Raw genomic sequence first — 15,127 nt, forward strand, 5'->3', positions numbered from 1 at the left:
GTCAGTCTGATAACAAGCCGGAGCATAGTGTCTGTCTGCTTCACGCAGCCAATTACAGGCAGGGGAGAGAGCAACACTGAACACACACTCAAGATGCCATGTGAGTCACAGGAGCTCTGTCAGAGTGTGTTTGTGCAGAGGTCGATTCAATCCTTGCAGAATATATACATTGATTTTGAGCTTTCTACATATTTTTTATATTTGTTTGACAGAAGAGACTGATTGATAAATCTTTATAGGGGTCTTTAGGTCCAAATAATCAATGATAAAAAACAGAAATGTATCCAGAAGATAACACAACAATGAAAAAGAGATCATAGCAAAGAGAGAAAAGCAGTAAACGATAGATAAACATTTGTTTTGCATAAACACTTATATGCAGACACCCCTAGTTGCAAACAGAAGAAACTTGAGGCTTAAAACGTACGTGAAAAAAACATTTTGGCTTAAGACACAGTTACTTCCTGCACTCTTATATACTATTAATAGTAATAAAATGTATATGACAGAAAAATTCAAAAACATATCACACGCAGAAATAAAAGCAGGGATGTGACGATTTCATTGGGTGGGCCAGAGACCACTTGACAAGGAGGATGCTACATAAATGAAGTTTTCAAGTCAATAACCTTGAACCTTATCTCTGTATCAACAGATTGTTCGGCCTTGGGTTTCCGTACTGCTTGATAATCAGTGCTTTAGTGAGGCAAAACCTGAAGAATGCTCAGTATCACAACTTTGTTAAACATGCTCATTCTATGTCACTGCAATTCAGATTTACAAGAAACAAAGACTGGCAAACCAGGAATGCTTGACACTTTGCATTCAATTTTGGGTGTGTGAAGGATTTCTCTCCATTGCTAATGTCATTACAACATTAGATTATAAGCATAGTTGAGTCGGGGGTATCAGAGGAGCCTGGGGCTTGTTTGGCATTAGCTCACAACCAGCAAGAAGTCCCTCTGTGAGGTTTATCATATGATAAGAGAGAGGGAGAGAAAATGATATAATATTCGTAATTAAATCTGACAATGGATGGTGTTATGAGCTTACACGCACAAAATTAGGTAATGGAGAACATGCGATGATGGATGTAAAGACATTAGCATAGGGCTTATCGTGCTGAATATGTGACATTTGATTAGATTGGACATACTTATAAATGACATTTTAAGAAGCTTAAAGGCATATCAGACATATATTATGAACACACACACTCAAACAGCGCAGGTCTGACAGAAGGCTGTTGCCTGTTAATGTTAGCGTCAGAAGTTAAGTGTTTCATATGATGGTTTATCACTAAGGCACCAGACTGGACTGTTGTATTTGGCTCGTGGCCCTCACAGGCTTCAACGAGTTTCCACACACTGTTCTCTCCGTCTCACCCTTTTAGTTTCTGTGATTTACAGCTTTCCTCTCCCTCCTCCTCCTCCATTACCTGTTCTTACCCTCCTGTTGTTATGCCCCTGTGCCTTATTTGCAATGACCTTTCCAGCCTGAAACCTAATTGTTAATTTATAGTCTCACCTTGAGACGGAGGTACAGGAAAACACAGCTATTCTTGTCATGTTGAGACCCTCCAGAAACAGGAGAGCCACCCACGGTTTTAAGAAACACATGCCTGAAGAATGAGACTCAAAGCAATAACAACAGATAGATTCAGACCAGACGTGAACACGACATAACTCAGACACTACGAGTCGGCGGCTCACATCACGATCTGCCAGCTGCAGGAAGTCCATCCATCTTACACTGACACAGACAGGAAGGCTATACTTTCTGTACGTGTTCCCTGCAGCTTAACTCTGTGGGAAATGTTGCCCCCAGGAAGCAATCTCATGTGGAAAGAGCTCTACTGTGTTCACGTTTATCTCGTTTAGATTTGCATAGCTTCTACAATGCTTTATACCTGTCAAAATGCCTTAAAGAGTTATTCAAAGATTAACATCAACCAAAATAACGGTCACAATTAATTAGCTAAAATCCTCTCAACTACTGTAATGACTTTAACGTGCATTAACATGTCTGTGGGGATCCATGCTGAAACACAGGAGCGAAAAGACAACAAATCATTAAAAAAAGAATTATTGAATGGTACACAGAAAAGGAAACTACATTCAATAAAAGGAAATAACTTGGTTACAGTGTTTAAAACCATGAATAATCATATATAAGTTAGGATTTAGTTGATCATTATTTTGCGTATAAATGTTAAATCAATATTTATTACCTTTGTTTATTATTAGAAAGAGAACAAGTTTTCAGTTTTCTTTGTTTTAACAAAAAGTTATTAATTTATTATTTAAAAAAATATTTTTGAAAAAAGGCATACAGGAGGTTAACAAAAAAATGCTGGCTTGTTATAAATATTTTACATTTATATAATTTACAAAAGGTTTCTGACCGATAGGGACGTGCAAAGTGATGATTCCTGCCACAAGATGATAGAAATTAGATTTTGCCACACTTATTAAAATGGGGAATCACAGACCCGTATAGGTTGCAAATCTTTGAGCTGGACAGTTTTACGGCAATATCGAGTGAACAGGACTTCTGCATCACTGTGATGAAGAAACTTGATTTGCAGGGTACCTCATTTACTGGATCAGCCAAAAAATCTGACATCCCATATGGTAATTTTATTTGTATCGTTTCTCCAATTCAGTTACCGGGAAATGTAATATATCACAGATATGTACATCTATACCACTGTCATTGCTTATTGAAATAAAATATGGATACACTGAGAGGAGAGAGACACAGGCTCCAATACTGTTACACATAGTTACCAAACCACATCAATGCACAGTTGCACCACAGCAACTGTTGTTATGGTGACTGCCTCCAGGCTGATAAGATCTCAGCATTTCCAAGGTATCCACTCAAAAAACAAACACACACACACACGGCTGTATAGATATCGATCACATGATTCAGGTATTCTAGGAGGACTGCAAAGGTTATATCTTGGCGAAAAAAAATTGAATATTTCTTGTCAGGAAGGGTTGTATGACACTCATGAAAACAAATATTTTTGCACTTCTGTCCTTGCAAGTGTCAACGTATAATTGTGACACACTTATGTGGATTATTGGCTAAATATATCAATGTGATTTCCAGACCATCTAAACCAGGGGTGGGGAACCTCCGGCCCCCGGGCCGTATACGGCCCGCGAGACCATTTGACACGGCCCTCGAGGTAATTTATAAACACACGCAAAAAAGAAAAAAATTAAAGAACTCTAGACCGCAAAAAAATTAAACAAGCGAGTACTTGTTTTTCCTGGCCAAGGTCAGAGTCCTTGAACACAACACGAGCCTAACGTGTCATCACGTGGTATATGTCTCGTCTGACAGGGGTGCAGTTCTGACGGAGAGCACCAGAACTGCTCCAGCACTTCCAAATATTGCAGTACCCATAAGGAGCCGTACACATGCCGCAGTTTTTGCGTGGCTGTGTCTTTAGTTGTAAGCCCAGTGGCGATCTGCTCATCTGTCATACTGATCATACAGTCAATAACGTTGTTGTTATTAGCATCTGGTTAGCTAGCTATGCTAACGAATATAAGAAGCTTTTTCTACAACCAGTGAGGTAAAGGCACATCTTTATATGATCATTATAGTTGTAAAAAAATAAGAGAATAAAGTAAACAGGTATAAAATACTATATGACAGTAAAAAAAAGTCATATAGTATAGTATAATAATATATATATATATATATATATATATATATATATATATATATATATATATATATATATATATATATATATATATATATAGTATCTTCCCGGGGGAGCATGCCCCTGGACCCCCCTAGAGGAGGTTAGGTCCCCCCCCACTTAAATCATGTCCACATGGATAGGAAACTAAATACATTTGCACACATCTTGTGTCCATATCTTTCTGTTTTGGTGGTCATGCCACAACCGTGCGCATGCATGCATACGCGAGTCATGTTAAGATATCTGGATTAAGAGGTTGCTTCTTATTTCTTCTTTAGTATTTTTAAGCAGAGCTCAATCATTTGTACGGCCCTCGGAGGATGTTGAAAAAATTGAAATGGCCCTTGAGAGGAAAAAGGTTCCCCACCCCTGATCTAAACTGTCAAACTATTGCTCCAACGCAACAGAAGCAACCACCAAAACAAAAACACAATTTGTGTTATATCTTGTAGTCCAACCGTTCAGCCAAATGTTCTTCCAACTGACTGTGTCTTCCTGTCTTCCTTAATCCTGAAGTAAGCAAACACCCACACACATTCAGTGCATTTCACACACATTACTTCTTGATTCAAATACATGGAGATTACTCTGTTTAGGCCCCCAGGCGATAGCCAACAAGAGTTCAGAACATACGCTGCTACATACTGTACAGTAAATACATACCGTATGAGACGTACACTGATGCCACGCAGGCCAGATATAGATGTGGACAAAAACAACAGCGCAAGACGGATAAAAAATAAACCGCAAAAGACGTCAAGACATAATACAGTCTTCCATATAGCCTTCGTCATATTACTGTGTGCAACAGAACCATATTTTGTTCAATAGGAATACTGATTTTCATATCAAGGTTATGATTTCTAGCATTAAGCATAACCGTCTCATCTTTGGCCATGTTTTCTCAAAGTCAACTTTAATGTCAATTTGTCTGTGTGTTTGTACAGACTGAGATCAAAATAACGTTTCCAACAATCCCGAATACAAAATACAAATATACAAATAATGTATATCCTCTACAATCAACAGACACATTTACACATATGCACACATTAAGATAAAACACAACAATCAATATATACAAAATAACAAGTCACTTCAATATCTTAGGGAATGTACATGGTCCAAGATCTCATAATATTTCTGTATTATTTCTCCTTGCCTCTCTTTCCCTCTCTCTTTATTCCTGCCCTTTTTCTCCCTGTGTCAGATGTTGTGTGCAGTGATGGTCTTCGATGGCAGGTCCATAGTGGGGCTGCAGGTCCAGAAGAAAAACTCATGAATAATATTAGATGGCTTTCATTAAGAACATGCAAAAAGCTGAATTAAAAAATAGACACATACTCTTTCTCTCTGCAGCCCCTCCTCTTCTCAACGTCAAACTCTCTTAAATGTGTCCTTTTTCTGTCATTTGATCTTTTTTTCTTTTATGCCCTCCTTCACCTCTTTCAAAAACAGTTTAGAATATCAATAAATAATTTAAGTCTTATACCTAAGAGTGCCTTTGATGGTCCCAGCTTCTCCAATGTAAGAAATTAGAACCTTTTTTATGTAAATCTTTTGATTTTGATTGGTGTTTGGACAAATTAAGCAATCACCAACATGTCACCTTGGGTTCTAGGAAAATGAGATGGACATTTTTCAAAATTGTTTAACATTTTATTGACGAAATAACCCACACATTCATAGGCAATGACTATAACCGATATGTGTAGCCTTTATCAGAATCACTAACTATTTCTCTGGACATGACAAGGACACTTATTCTTTCCTTTCTTTGAAATTTAATTTAATTTAATGTAACATGGAGAAGCTGTTATTTTCTTAGACAAAAGGCAGGGAGCTCTTAGATTCAACATACTGTATCATCAGTTATTGCAAAGAACATAAATCCTTTTACTTTTAATTTTGTATAAATAACTGGTTGCTTTAACATGATGATCTACTAAAAAGAGCTTCAGTGTAGTTTATAAACAATAGTTTTAGTTTTAAAGCAGCAAGGCAAGTCCCTGTTATGAGACAATCAAATTATACAATTCCTTCTGTGGGTATATGATGTACTATAGTGTGTATACAGTCAGTGTCCATTTTGTTTTTGTTGTCCTCCTCAAAACAACAGCTGTATGTTCTTTTGACCTTGCAAATTAGCCAATTCTGAAGTTTTGCAAAATGTCAAACATGCAGTCACTATCAACTTCTGGAAAGTAGATTTGTTTCAAAGATAAAGTACTTGAGCAGACAGGAAATCAGGAAGACAAAAACAAAAAAACTGTCCCCAGACAGCAAAGGAAGTGACTGAAAGATGCTGTTTTGTCACATTGAAATGCAGGAACAGAGATGTGCAAGTGTGTATTAGGCCTACCTCAGCATGTCTCTGTTGGTGTGTGTGTGTGCGTGTGCGTGTGTGTGTGTGTGTGTGTAGCATGGTAATTAATTTCCCGCGAGTATTGGATGCTGTGCTGCAGCCATGAGAGAGATCTAGCTCTGTGTTCATGTGTGCGCGCGCTTGTGTATGTTAATAATTAGTGGGGTCCTCTTTTCTGGGCTATCCGGTCGTGCCTGAGTGGATTTTCTCATTTCCAGGCTGAGTGGCCAACACAGCGTGGTACAACTCACTCCCACGTGACAGGTAATGGTGTGCGAGTATATGTATGGTAAGTGAATTACTGATAAATATCAACATAAATCAACTGCAGCATTCCTGATGCTTCAAAATTGTAACTTCTTGTTTCAAAGGCAATCCACACACAAACCTGTGCCTGGGCTGCTTGAGATTTTTTTATAGGAAAGATCCAACTCCTGCGAACTCCTCATGCAGCAAAGCAAATTCCAGCACAGACTCTCTCTTTGCCAACATTTGTGTGTAAAATGTGAGACAATGTAAGAATTATAATTCAACAAACGAGCTTCCTGAAGGGACACTACTGCCATCTAGCGTTGCGTCTACACTCTGATAGTCCAGACTAAACAGAACTGAGACGCTCAGTACACTGCAGACACCCACAGCACAGCTCAACACGTGAGCTTAGTTTAAATTAGTGACTGGCATGTGGAGCTGTGTGTGTGTGTGCGTGCGCGTGTGTGTGTGTGTGTGTGTGTGTGTGTGTGTGTGTGTGTGTGTGTGTGTGTGTGTGTGTGTGTGTGTGTGTGTGTGTGTGTGTGTGTGTGTGTGTGTGTGTGTGTGTGTGTGTGTGTGTGTGTGTGTGTGTGTGTGTGTGTGTGTGTGTGTGTGTGTGTGTGTGTGTGTGTGTGTGCGTGCGTGCGTGCGTGCGTGCGTGCGTGTGTGTGTGTGCGTGCGTGCGTGTGTGTGTGGATGCCAGCTGTGCAGCGTCCACAGCCATCCTGGAAACCTTGCTGTGCTGTTAATGATTGTTTAGAGGATGATTCATCGACACCTGAGGGGACTCGTATGAGAAGAGGCTCCTTATTGCTTTATTATCCTGATGATAAGAGTACATGTGCACACAATTACCGCCTCAGGGGAACATCTCCCTTTGAAAATAAATGTTTTCTGAGTAACAAAAAATACAGAATCAGAGGGAAGAAATACCAGTTTGCTTTATAGCAAACAGGTGTATATGGCACGATTTTCCATAGTGCGGGGGCTGTACTTTGATTGAAGATATTGTTTTTCTACGGATGGGACATAAACAAGGATATAATGGTTATATATATAGTTAAAGTATTGAAGAGCTATTCTCCAATCCTACTATACTGGTAAATAGAATAAACTGGACAAATATGAGCCCGCCGTTAAAAGCCTTGAAAGTCAAAAACAGAATTTGACTGAATTATGCAAGTTGAAAAGAGGATTCATAATCCGAGTAGGCTGCAATAAAGGACTTAATAACTTGGAGTCCTAGAATCAAACAGTAGATCTGAACTTTTCTTTAGTTCTGAGATAAAAGGAGCATGGCTGAACCAATCTTGCCACGTTGATTGAAATGCAAAACAAAAAGAATCATACAAAAATTCAACTCAGAAAAACAAGCACTACACGACACCATAGGATCCAAGGAAATGTCAGAGAACTCCAGGATTGCCATCTGAACCAATAATTACATTTTCTTTCTCATCAATATTTAAATGAAGGGAAGAACCTCATCTGGATTGGTCAAGGACATCAGCAATTCAAATCTTGACCAAATGAGTTCAATGAAAGACAGCAATCAAATGTTAATAACTTTGTCTCGGACGTCTTTTCAGAAAACTATTCACATTCACATAGGGCTTAAATTACGTTGCACGTTTTCCCTTTAGGTTTTAGACATGAGTGTTTACAAGCAACAGATGCACCGTCTTAGATCAGGGGAATAATGCAAGTCCACAGGGGGCTTTTCGCTTTAATCAAAAATCTCCTGGGACCAAACCCACACACAGATCAACACTGAAGCTTCTGCACTTCCTGGAAAATTACAATGTCTCTAATGATGTTGCTTTTAAGTTTAAAAAAAAACTAGAAATACTATCCATCCATCTTCGTGAATGCCAACATTAAAGTAGCTCTCAAAGCTGTGTGTGTGTGTGTGTGTGTGTGTGTGTGTGTGTGTGTGTGTGTGTTTTTCCAACACCAAGATGCTTTGAGACACCTGGGTATCTAACAGCAGGAGGGAGAAGGAGAAGGAGAACCAAGGGGAGGAGGAGGAGGCGGAGAGAAGCAGAGGAGTGAGGAAAAACAAGGAGAATGAAAAGAGAAGGAAGGAAAATGGAAGAAGTAGGGAGGAAGACATAGATGTCAGAAGTAGCAGATGGGAGGATAAATCGGGGAAGAGGGAACAAGGAACAAGGAGGAGTGCTGACTCGCCTTTTGAACTATTTCCCTCCTCTCATCTGCTGCAGCTCCGCTTACTGTCGGCTCGTCTAACTGCATCTAAAGTAGTAATCTGTATGCTTCATATACCACTACACTCTTATCAGTGTGTGTGTGTGTGTGTGTGTGTGTGTGTGTGTGTGTGTGTGTGTTTTCTGCAAGCAAGAAAAAGGAGGGAAGCGAGTGTATGCATGCATAAGCAAAAGATAAAATGCCTGAAAAGTGAATGCAATCATGAGGAGACATACAGCATGTTCCTGAAGATAGAGAGAACTGCGAAAAGAACTGTATTGAAACACAGTGCAATGTAGGTATACAAAATATGTGGAATGTATGCGCACAAGTGTTTAAAAACAGTGAAGAGCTCTCAAAAGGTGGGTCAACTCAAAACGTGAATCACATTTTAGATTTGTATTTTATTTATGATCAAATAAGCGCTCGATGTGGTACAAATTTAGGCTAAAACATGTCAATCTATTAAAGTGGACCTATCATGCTATATTATAATAATATAGTGTAGGACCATACCTATATAAGGCATATTTATACTTATTTTTTTTCAAAATACCAAACAGATCATGCATTTTAGCCATGCCTCATTTTGCTCAATTTGAAAAATGTTAGCTCTGTTTTAGCAAGGGCAGATTCTGTGAGAACAGCACCATCTAGAGGCCTGGCATATGTACTACAGCGTCTCCAGCGCTTTCGAACCGGCCGTGACTGTCTCCTCCTGATTGGTGGAGTTGGCCCAATAGCCGTAGCGCCACCGTCCTGACGTCCTGACAGTGTTCAAATCTGGATCAGTTTTTATCAGATCCGTTGCAGCCCCTTTTTTAGAGATTTGGGTATGGAGGAAAATAGAGAGGGTTGTGTTTTCTGACACTTGGTGAGTTCCCTGGAACACCGGGGACACATATTCATGTATAAAAGACATACAAAAGTGCATTTTGCATGATAGGTCCCCTTTAAGCAAACGTTTCAAACCGAAGACGTTACAGATTAAATGATCTGTATCTCATTAAATACATTTTCTTCTTAGTGTATATGACCTTACTTCTTCACCCTTTTATGTTTGTATTCACATTTATATTGTCTAGATCTATTTTGCTAGCTTCAGTAGCATCTGTTCAGTTGGTACATTGGCTTGTAATAGGAATAAACCAACAATCGAGACGAACAAACACAAAAAGCATGAGCCAACATTTTCCACACTTCAGGTCTAAACCCTCCTGAGTCCATCTGGTGCTGCACCAGTTTAATACTTCACTGCTATTTACACACTTGGATCAGTTTTGGGTTTACACTGGAAGAAATGGCTGTGACATAATCTCAGACTCCAACACCTCAAATCTATTGTTGCTTTGTTTTGTACTTTTTGTTGTGTTTGTACAAGTGCAGTTTCCCTGTAGCAGGCAGTAACATTCAGCTGAAATTAGAACAAAACTCTCGAGTCAACAGCCTGTCAATATTTCTTATGTTCTTTGAAATAATGAAGACCCTTTGGAAATGTGTTTATCCAACCTTCAATCAAAAGTTTCCTGCTATAAATAAGACAAAAGTTTAAGATGTTTTGTTTTTGTTGTGTGAGAGTTTCTGTGTGTGGTCCAAAGAGACAGTGAGTGAGAGATTGGTGTCAAATATAAAGACTTCATCTGGCAGAGATAATCACACACACACACACACACACACACACACACACACACACACACACACACACACACACACACACACACACACACACACACACACACACACACACACACACACACACACACACACACACACACACACACACACACACACACACACACACACACACACACACACACACACACACACACACGACACACACACACACACACACACACACACACACACACACACACACACACACACACACACCACACACACACACACACACACACACACACACACACACACACACACACACACAACACACACACACACACACACACACACACACACACACACACACACACACACACACACACACACACACACACACACACACACACACACACACACACACACACACACACACACACACACAAAACCAGAGAAATACCCATCAAAGTGTGTTTTGTGTGTATTTGATGTGTTATCTGTCCGACCAACAGAGACTGTGTCGCCTTTCTTCTACCTCAATCTTTCTCTGGAACTTCCTCGCACAGTTACAATGCACATATGTACCTGTCACTGTGTTGGGAGACATTTACACATTCATAATTTATGCGAAATGCCAGTAAATCAACCACTTTTATCTAAACTGTGAAAATGATCTTGGATTTCAGTTTTTCCTTTTGAGCCTCAGCCTACTGCTTGACGATAAACACACTGCGATTTTTTGGAGGATTGCAGCCAGTGTTCTTTTATTCCCCATGTAAGATCATTTGCCTTTAACAAAGCACGTGCCCTGCTTGTAATCTTTAGCAACAACTTTGCCACCTTTTCTATTTTCCTTGTGTTCCACCAGCAAATCTAGCAAGAAAACACAGGAATACTCTACTATAAACGATATTAATTGCATATTATATATATAATATAAATGACCTAAAAACTGTTGACCATAACAACAGTCCCATAAAACCCAACTGGCATGTGAGATCATCAGACAGATGGGCAGTACAGGATTGACATGGTTAGAGATACATTTATATTTAAGAGATGCATCTGTCTGATAAACGGAGCTCTGTCAAAAAGACTTTAGGGACACCCAACTGACACCAAAGATAATGTTACATTGCATTTTCTAATTAATTGGCAATGTAGAATCATTTCAATACTGCTTTCCTTTGCATTTGTACATCTTGAAATGTTGAGCAATATAAAATAAAATCCCTTTTTTATTGGATGTGTTCCTCTATTATCTCTCCTCACCCGCTTCTCGCTTTGTGAGTCTGTAAGAATCTCTAACAGTTGTTTATTTGATGACCTCTGGCGATTTAAATCCTGCTGAGATCCGTGTGTGTGTGTGCGTGCGTGCGTCCGTGTGTGTATTCCCTCAGCATTTATCAGTCATCAGACATACAGCCTTCAAGGCCTGTAATTAACTTCAGCTTTGATGCCCCCCGACCTGCTAATTTCCTGCACGCACACACACACACAATATAAACAAACACAAATGCATTCAAACGTGCAAACCTTCAAACACGCACTCATCTCTCTGTTGTTCCTACAGTGAGATACAGGCACACAAATATATGCACATCCACAGATCTGCACACATTCAACACTCGGTCATGCTGTTAAACTAATTGTGTTTTAGTGAAAACAGAAAAACAAACTTCAAATCACTGAGCCCAATATTTGCCTTTGAGCTGTGTGTGTGTGTGTGTGTGTGTGTGTGTCCAATGTTCTACAACTGTTTTTATGACACCAACACATCTCGCAGATCCATCACTGATATCAAATCAATAAGAGATGTGCAAAAGTCATTCTGACAGTGAGGTTGTTGAGCGTCGGCCACAAGGCAAGCAGATGTAGCCATGACATTTATTCAATATCTCAAAACATGATCATACTCTACACAACATGGCCTCCGTCTTCCTCCACACACTTCCCTCTATTTACCTGAAGCACATACAACAATAATTGTATTCAGTGGTGGCACAAATGCTTTAATTTACTATTGATTTCTGTTATTAAAACATCATCTTCCTGTGTGAGAGGTAGAATATGATTTTTGATATATTGAATAAATGCCCAGTCATAATGTTAAGGCTTGTAGCCATGAGTCCTAACACCGTGTGTGTGAGGTTTTTCCGTCAGATTGTAAGATTGTAACTGTCAGACCAGCGTTGCCAAGCCGGGAGTCGTAATGCGTGCCTTCAACAAATGACTATTTCAATTTGATAAATCTGAAGATTATTTTATGGTTCAATCAATTAATTGTTCAGTCAAAAAGTTGTCAGAAAAAGTTGAAAAATGTCACAGCTTCTCAAAGTCCAATGGGATGTCTTCAAATGTTTTTTTTTCTCAGTCCAAAAAAACCCAATAGAGGTTCAGTTTACATTTTATAATGCAGAATGTTATAACATTTTTGCATGAAAAATGTATTAAATGTTATTTTTATTTTTTTTAATTGTCAATTGACTAATCGTTTAATTAGTTCTCGGATAGATTGATTCGTATCAACAGCAGCTGTTTTTTTGTTAAATTATTATTCGAAACGATGGGCATCTCTATATTAACAATGCGGGACCTACATTTAGGCATTATGGGAACTTCATTCTTAACATAGAATAGTTTAACGATTGTTGCCTTCATACAGTAAGTATTCAAAGCTACATGAGAGAAATTGAAACATGTCGTAAAATGTACACATTCAACAAAGAACACGTCTGCTGACTAATACTAATCATTTTGCCTCACACTATTGTTTTAAAATTAGTTGGAGTCTGTGAAGGTAGCAGCTGAAGAAATAATTTCAAATGACATTGAATAAACAATACTGGCCTGCTGTTGTGTATTTATGTAGCGCAGGGGTGTCCAAATCTTTTTCACCGAGGGCCACATATAGAAATATATACGAAGGGCTGGGCCACTTATACAGGTGAGGTATATTGCCTCGTAAGTTAAGTTATAAGTTAGCAAAATGTAGGTAAATTAGGCTTGATACATGAATATGCTTTAAGAAGGGTTTCATTTATCTTGTTGGCAGCTCATCCCTTAAAACAGAAGCCTCAGAGTGGTTATAATAAGGGCAAATATGAAGGGTCTATTTCAAGCTTGTTATGTGAATAAGTTATTGGGCTTTTTTTATCAACTAAGATTTGTTAGAAAATGTTTTCAACATGAATTGACTGAATTTATTTTAAAAGTGGTCTTATTAACACATTAATACTACTGTGTACATAAGTACAATATAAGAAAAGCACAAGTTTCATTTGTGGGCCATATTTCATTATACTTTTTTAATTTGCTGAGGGCCGATTCAAAATGGCCTGCGGGCCGCATTTGGCCCCCGGGCCGTAGTTTGGACAACCCTGATGTAGTAGCAACAACTGAACTGAAACACATCTATTTGTCCAGGGGTCATCTGCTTTAGTTGCCCTTATTAATCATCTTCCAATTGTTACAAAGGCTTATATAAAGTTGTTACATTATGTATATAGCCAGTATTTTACCCTTCATTCACCTTGCAAATCAACACATGCTCTCAACTCTCTCACTCTGCTTACAGTCTCATTACATTCACATGCATCTGTTGAGCTTGATGAAGCTGGCTCTGGCTACAATAGAGAAGACAGCAGTGCAGCTATTGAGCATCCAGCTGGACAAATATCACGAGCAAATCGGATGAAACCGAGGAAGAAATCCTCACATGGAGGCAGAGAAAGGCTACACTGCACATCTTTGCTACATCCAGAGTGTCTGTACAGAAGGAGTGGCAGACACGGTAAAAGCTCCATCAAAGTTCATTTAATTGTATATTTAAACAATATTATGATATCATTTTTTTATTGATATCTATAAGGAAAAGTATTGTACCACATATGAGTGAATGGGTAGTCCAATAACAGCCTGTCCTCCTCCAAAAAACGACAAAATAGGTCGATTGTTCAGCAGCTTATTACGACCTATAGTCACGTTTTAAAGTTTAGCACCTCTAGTGGTCGTGTAAGAAACAACAATTTGCGGCATATGGGCTGATGCTCCCGTTGATTGCAAACGCTCCGGAGGGTCGTATATTCACAAATAACCCTCTCTGAAAAATCCTAAATTGTAGAATAGTTTGGCCATTAAAATGCTTTTTTATTTGATTTCTAGCGAGAAGTGTATATTGTACTTTTAGAATCCACGTCCAGTGGATGTGTACGATCTATAGTTTGATAGATATTACGAAGATGATTTGAGGTCTCGCCAGGAGAACTTGTATATACTACGTCTTTCCCCCTATTCATTTCTATTGACGGCAGCGTCCATGTAAAGTTGGCGTCAACCCAAGTTGGCAAAAACAGTATTTCCGGTCTCGAAGTTTTCATAATAAAACCGGAAGTATTCCCCTCACTGTCAAATGATTTTACAGTGATATCTGCAGTACTCATCCACTAAAAAACACCAGTTTATTCTTGTTAATTACACAACATTGATTGGTTTAAATTGTGTACAATGCTTTTGTGTAGGGCTGTGCAATTAATCGTATTTTAATCGCAATTACGATTTTGGCCTGCCACAATTACGAAAACAACATAATCGAAAAAAACAATTATTTTGTTTTGCTAGGTTGTGACAGTGCAACATATTTGATCTAATTTATTTTAGTCTAATTTATTTGTATTCATCATATTTACATATGTTTAGTAGCTTGTTGAAGTGCGCTCCAAAATATTTGTTGATCTTGTTTATTGATATTTATTATTTTGATATTATTTATTTAAATGTAAATATAAATGTATCATTTATTTTATTTATTTTTGTATTGGTTTTTCAGTTGAATTATACGTTCAGGGTAATCAACAGTTAAAAAGATACTGTTCAAATTATTATTTGTATTTGTTTTAAAGTTCAATAAATGGATGTTTTCAAAGTCAATGAATAATCGTATTTAATAATCGTGATATCAATTA

General features: G+C 38.4%; 1 protein-coding gene across 1 annotated transcript in view; it reads right to left on the minus strand.

Moving 5' to 3' along the window:
* Positions 1–15,127, minus strand: part of smyd3 (SET and MYND domain containing 3) — a 72,414-nt gene that overhangs the window by 53,322 nt on the left and 3,965 nt on the right. The gene's annotated exons all lie outside the window — the stretch shown is intronic.

The sequence above is a fragment of the Trematomus bernacchii genome, unplaced genomic scaffold (assembly GCF_902827165.1).
Source record: "Trematomus bernacchii unplaced genomic scaffold, fTreBer1.1, whole genome shotgun sequence".
Classification (NCBI taxonomy): domain Eukaryota; kingdom Metazoa; phylum Chordata; class Actinopteri; order Perciformes; family Nototheniidae; genus Trematomus; species Trematomus bernacchii.